Source organism: Bos indicus x Bos taurus, chromosome 21 (assembly GCF_003369695.1).
Source record: "Bos indicus x Bos taurus breed Angus x Brahman F1 hybrid chromosome 21, Bos_hybrid_MaternalHap_v2.0, whole genome shotgun sequence".
NCBI lineage: Eukaryota > Metazoa > Chordata > Mammalia > Artiodactyla > Bovidae > Bos > Bos indicus x Bos taurus.
In genome coordinates, this window is record NC_040096.1 from 20,976,280 (window position 1) to 20,982,877 (window position 6,598).

The 6,598-nt window shown below is 56.0% G+C and overlaps 1 long non-coding RNA gene across 2 annotated transcripts in view; it reads left to right on the forward strand.

Annotated features, from left to right (window-relative positions):
- The window catches only part of LOC113879545, a 68,966-nt gene that overhangs the window by 55,728 nt on the left and 6,640 nt on the right, over positions 1 to 6,598 (forward strand). The window contains exon 2 of one of the 2 annotated variants that reach the window (XR_003507376.1): positions 5,844 to 6,028. The exons of the other annotated variant lie outside the window; for it this stretch is intronic. This is a non-coding gene — a long non-coding RNA (uncharacterized LOC113879545). The remainder of the gene's footprint in view (positions 1 to 5,843; positions 6,029 to 6,598) is intronic. 2 annotated transcript variants of the gene reach the window in all.

The window sequence follows — 6,598 nt, forward strand, 5'->3', positions numbered from 1 at the left end:
CCCCCACCTAGGATCCTCCCTTCCTTTGCCTCCTCAAGTGACCTAAGAGTGGTAACAGCCTGTGCTCCGTGCTAAGTCGATTCAGAAGTCACTTCAGTAGTGTTTGACTCTTTGCGACGCTATGGACGGTAGCTTGCCACACTCCTCTGTCCATGGGATTCTCCAGGCAAGAATACTGAAGTGGGCTGCCAAGCCCTCTTACAGAGGATCTTCCTGACCCAGGGATCAAACCCAGGTTTTCTGCACCTCCTGCACCAGCAGGTGGGTCTCTTACCACTAGCGCCAGCTGGTATATAGGCACTAAGAGTGGTAACAGCCGAGCTGGGACTCAAAGCTGGGTGGGCCTCTAGGGCCATCGTTTGAATGCCAGCTTTGCTAAACGTGTAGCTGTGTGACAGAGGCAAGTTACTCAGCCTCTCTGTGCTTCAGTTTCTTCATGAGGCAAAATGGAATCAATAACCGTACTCCCTTCATAGAATTATTGTGAAGAATAAATGAAGTAATGTATGTAAAGTGCTTAAAACTGTGCCTGACACAGAATAAGTGCTCTGCATTGCTGTTATTCGCCTTTAGTCCTCTCCTGGCCTGACCCATTGCCGTATCTGTGCCCTTGACAGGGCTGTGGAATCTCCCCCGCCCCTCCCCACACCCTTGTCTTCCAGCACCTGGCCTAGTAGAGTCAAACGACAACTGCCCATCAAATTGGATTTGCGCTAAGAAGGATTTCTGGCCATCATCTCATTCAGGGATAAACATGGATTCCAGCCTTTTCTCCCAGTTGGGGAGTGAGGGGTGCTCAGCTGTGACTGCAGACCCTCCCTCAAACCTCTCTTCCTGCCCTAACCTCCAGTGCCACCCTGCACCCCAGCCCCCTGCCAGCTTCCAGCAGGGCAGATCCTAATAGCCCTGAGTGGCACAGTGAGGAGGCACCTGGTGGTTGGGGTTGGGGGTAGGTGTGGGTAGCAGCCCTGTGAGTATCTGTTGCGGGGAGGGACGGCAACAAGCCAGGAGGGTCCACCAGGGAGCGGCCAGAGTGCACAGGGCCCCCTAATCTGAGAAAAGGAGGTGTTGGGTTGCCACATCCAAGGGAGACAAGAAAGGGCCTCACATGCTAAAGGGGGACCTGAGGAAGGCAGGGGAGCCCAGAGGGCAGGGGAATGCCCTGGACAGGGAAGTCACCTGTATCTGGTCTGTTGACAACCATTCTTCCTAACGTCCACCATGGCTCCCAAGCACCGTGTCCAATGCCTGACCATCTTTGTGGCCATAGCTCTGTGCTGACTGTAGAGGGTGACTCCAGCTCACGCCAGTATGCCTATGCTGAGGACTCCCTGACCCTGACCTTCCTGGGTCCTCTTAGGTCTCTGCACCCTCCATGCCTTGTACAAAGCCAGGCGTTTCTGTCATTTCTTGTTTGCTGCTTAAAGGAAGCAATGAACTCCTATGGGTGGGTGGCTGGGGGTGGGGGCAAAGGGACAGAGGGATCAGATAGACCTGGGTTCAAAGTTTTGTTCCTCAGGACTTCCCTGGTGGTCCAGTGGTTAAGAATCCACCTGCCAATGCAGGGGACAAGGGTTTGATTCCTGGCCCGGGAAGATCCCACATGCCTCAGAGCAACAAAGCCCGAGCACCACAGCTACTGAGCCCGCACACCTAGAGCATGAGCTCTGCGACGAGAGAAGCCACCACAATGAGAAACCCTCGCACCTCAACTAGAGAAAGCCTGAGCGCAGCACGGAAGAACCAGTACGGCCATAAATAAACAAATATTTCTGCTCCTTACCCACTGGCTGTGTGGCCTTGGGCAAGTCACTTAGCCTCTCTGAGACTCAGTTTCTTTGTGAAATGGGAAGCCCAGTGCCAACCTCCCTGGATTGCTCTCAGGCTCAACGGGTTGCTGTGTACAAAGCAGTGGCGCAGTAGCTGGCCCTGCATAAAGGCTAAGTCAACCGATTAGAAGTTACTCCAAGTCTGCACATTCCTCAGTCTCACCCTTTCAGGATCCCATCTCTCTAGCATCTCCCAGGTCCCCTTTCGCAGTGGCCTTCAATCTTTCTGGCATCAAGGATCAGTTTCATGGTGGACAATTTACCCATGGACCAGGGGTGGGGGCATGATTTCAGGATGATTCAAGTGCGTATCACTTACTGTGCACTTTGTATCATTATTACATCAGCTCCACCTCAGATCATCAGGCATGAGATCCCAGAGGTTGGAGATCGCGGCCATCCAGTTCACAAACTGCTCCAGCCTCAGCCTGGTCCTCAAAGGACCAGGCATAAAGACAGCAAGCTGCCTACCTTCACCTTGAAGGAACCCGGAGGCCACCTCTTCTGTCCCCTGTGGGGTCCTCCCCTCCTTCCCCATCCTTCATCTTGACAGGCCCCAAAGGATATCCCAGAGCATAACCCAAGCTGGAAGTTTCTGGAATTCATGGGACAAAGCCCCACACTAGCTAGGGGAGAGTTCCCAAGGCCTGGGTGCCTACACCCCCGGCCCGCCTGCTCCCTCGAACGAGGTCCAGCACCTCCTATTTTCCCAGCCAGGAGGCCTGCCGGTTCCCACATTACCACATGAATGGGCCACAAGCCCCCCTGTCCACTCGAGCAAACAATTTGGCTAGCAAATTGACATAATTACGAGAGACAGAGAGGGAAGAAAGCCGTCCCCACCCGCACGGCCCCCCCGCAGGCGGCTCCTGCCGAGCTCCTCCTGGGCTTTGTGGGCTGGGGCGCTCAGGGCTGATTAGAAACCTCGTGGCCTTTTCAAGAGCCCTAAGTGATTGGCCCCCTTAATCTGATTACAATTTGCGGAGCCCCTCCAGCCACCTCTGAAGGGCTGTTCTCAAGCACCCTGCTCGATGGTGCGCGCACACACGAGGACACACACACACACACACGCGCACACACACACACACACTTAGCACCCACTCAGGCCTGCTGGTGGGGGCGCTGCCTCTTCTCTCTCTCCAGGCTCACCTCTTCAGTCAGGGACCTCTGAGTACCTCTGGGTCGGCCTGGTCTCTGCCTTCAGGGACTGTTCCCCTTACGAGAGCCCCTAAATCTCAGACACAGAAGGGGGCTGGTGCTGCCCCTAACACACTGGGTCACCTATCTTTTTTTTTTTTTTAATTTCTTGATACGATTTTAAAGGTTACTCTCCATTTACAGTTATTACAAAACACTGACTCTATTCCCTGCGTAGTGCAATACTTGTGCCTGTCTTATATCCAATAGTTTGCACCTCCTCTCCCCACCACCCCACCGGTAACCACTAGTTTGTTCTCTATGTCCTGGGTTGCCTATCTTTCGAGTGGCCCATTCAGGCACCCTGCCCAGGCCAGGGGCACAGGTGTACATGCACACCCCATGGGCATGCCTCCCCTCACCCAATCCTCCTCAGAGCGGCCACCCCGAGCATCCTGGACCAGCCTGCCCCCGCCCCGCCCCCCACTACTACCAAGGGCAGCCCTCTCTCCAGAGCAGCTGTATTTCCAGGGCTTCTCGGCCTGCAGCTCCCAGGGGATTAGGCCCAGCAGGCAGCCTGGACACGGCTCATGCACAGGCTGGTCTAGCCGCTCCCCCCTGGGAACTCAGCTCGAAGGGCTACCCTCAATGGCCTCAGCCCTCCACTTTGTAGCTGTTAATCCCCGGGCTCAGCCACAATGGCCCCTTTTCCCAGAGTTGCTCCTGCTTCTCACAGGCCCCGGCCTGGCCTCCCACCCCAGTCGGAGCCCTCCTGGGTCACAGCTCCGGATAAGGGTGAGGTGGGGGACAAAGCTGGGCCAAGGCAGAAGGGGACAGAAGAGGGGGCTTGGCCTTGTTAACGAACCACCCCACTCCAAGAGATGCAAAGTGGGCAAGTATGCAGGAGCAGGGAACATGCCTAGAGGCCTCCAGAGTGACCCCAGGTTGCTGCACACCCATCTTTCAGGCCATTCATCCTGGAGGCCTGAAGAAGAGGTTCTCAGGGCTTTTCTGGTGGCTCAGAGGGTAAAGAATCTGTCTGCAATGCAGAAGACCCGGATTTGATCCCTGGGTTTGGAAGATCACCTAGAGGAGGAAATGGCAACCCACTCCAGTATTCTTACCTGGAGAATCCCATGGACAGAGGAGCCTGGTGGGCTACAGTCCACAGGGTCGCAAACAGTTGGCCATGACTGAGTGACTTACACACACACGTAGGAACCCCACTCTTGTCTCACAGTGTCCTGAAGACCCTCATCTCCTGGCTGGACCAGGAGCCAGAGAGCAAGAAATGTGAGGTCCAGGCTCAAACATTGACATCAGAGGGACCTGGGCTCCAGTCTCACCCTAGCACCACTTTTAACAAAACTGTGACCTTGGACCGGTTACTTATCCTCTCGGAACCTTCGTTGCCCATCTGCCTCCTCCCCGCCCCCCCACAAGTTGCTGGGAGGTTACATACCAGGACCTGTAATGATAGCACAGTGCCCAGCACGCAGTCAGGGCTTCATACATGGCTGCTGGCCTCACTTGTGAGTTGAGAACAGGAGGGGACTTGCAGTAGAGCCACGAAGCAACAGAAGGGGGACAGTCTCCGGGTGCCCCTACAACCGGGATGGAAACTCTGGGCTCTGCAGGGCCCTGAGAAAACCTTCAGAGGTGGGCCTTCCAGGATAAGCCTCTCAACATTTTTAAGCCCTCACCCCCAATCACTTTGGAGTAGGAAATGGCAACCCACTCCAGAATTGTTGCCTGGAAAAGTCTATGGACAGAGGAGCCTGGCAGGCTACAGTCTATGGGGTAGCAAAGAGTCGACACAACTGAGCAGCTGAGCACAAACAAGGGCCCACCTTAATCCATGTTGATCTCCTCTCAAAATCCACAATCACCCTGGAGAAGGAAATGACAACCCACTCCAGTACTCTTGCCTGAAAAATCCCGTGGAAGAAGCCTGGTAGGCTACAGTCCATGGGGTCGCAAAAGAGTCCGACACGACTGAGCGACGTCACTTTCCCAATCACTTGACCTGAGCTAGTTTGGGCAACAGCTCAGGTCCAGATCCTGGGTCTCTCCGGTCCAGATCCGGGTCTCTCCCTACTGGGATCTGGGCTTGGGTTCCCAGGGCAGCCTCGACCATACAGAACCGACTGCAGGACCCTCGCCCCCTGGAACTCCGGTCGTGTCATCAGGGGAAGGAGCCCAGCCCAGAACCCCAAAAATCTGGTCCTCGGCTGGGCCTCATACTGGGCGAGACTGCCCGTGGGACCTCGAGGACTCCTGATCTCCTCACCCGCACCCACCCTCCCGCGCCGCCGCCCCTCCCGTGCCCTCGCGGGGCGTGCCGGGCTGGGCCCGGCCGGCTCCGCAGGGGGAGAGAGGCTGGGGCGCAGATCAGCTGAAATCAAAGCCGCCGCTCCCCGCCCCGCCACGCCGCGCCCCTGCTGAGCCGCCGCGCACCTCCTCCTTTGTCACAATGTTTTCAATCGGTGAAGCAAACTGTCCAATTAGAGCCGGGGCCTCCGGCTTCCATCTTTGCCGACGTTTAATTAACATGCTCCTCTTGGCAGCTGCTGACAAGTTCCAGAAACAGGTTGTAAAGGCTTTTTGTCTTTACCCAGCATGGAAAATGAGGGGTGTTACATCGCGGGAACATGAATAGGTTGCATTTCAGCTCCTCCTCCCCTCCGCCTCCTCCCCCTCCTCCGGCAAGGGGAGCGGAGGCCCGAGTGTGTGAGTGTGTCTGTACATGTGAACTGTGAGGGGGGCGGGGAGGGTGGACTGAGAGGCAGGAGAGACCTTCTCCACCCCCTCCCCTCACCCCTTCTTCTTGGAGTCTCTGCTCCACAAAGGATCTGGAATCTGCTTCTTATTCTCCAGCTGGCACACCGTCGCCTCACCTCCTTGTTACCCATGCCAAACCTGGCCAAGTTGATTCTCATCTCTGGTCTCTGCTCAAGCTATTGGCCAGCCTTCTGGTGAACTCCTATTCAACCTCCAAAGCCCTGCACAGGTGGTCCACTTTGGTAAGCCCCCGGAGCTCTGAAGACCTGCTGGAGTTCAAGGTAGATTCTGGATGTCAGGTGGATCCACTTCCCAGCTACACTGTGAGCCCCCAGGGGGCTAGAGTTGTGTGTTACTCTGACCCGGGTGGTGGCAGGCCTTAATGACTGATGGGAAGATCTGAATGGCTGCAAGTTTCTCTCAGTGTGGAGGGAAAGCAGGGCTAGAGTGGCAGGGAGGAAAGTGGGAAGGGTTGGGGGAGGGGGAGTTGACCACAAAAGCCCTATCTCCCTACCCCCTCACCCTGCCTGAGTGCCCTTGAAAGGGTGCCCGGTCACATGGAGGGCACATGGGCATGGTTTCATGCAATGGGTGTTTCTGGGGGGTGGTTGGATGTGAATGAAGTAAGGAGGGGTCTTGGGGAAAGAGCTCAGTCTAAAAGCTGAGCTCTGCTAGGGGGCACTCCAGGCTGAGCCGACTCCAGCACCCCAAATTCTTCCTCTTGAGCCTAGGATGGTTTTCCCTGCAGTGTGAGTGGCAGCTGGGTGTAGGGGGTCAGGACTGAGTCTGGAGGTTTCTTGGGTCTTATGCTTCCCTGGTGGCTCAGTGGTAAAGAATCCACCTGCAATGCA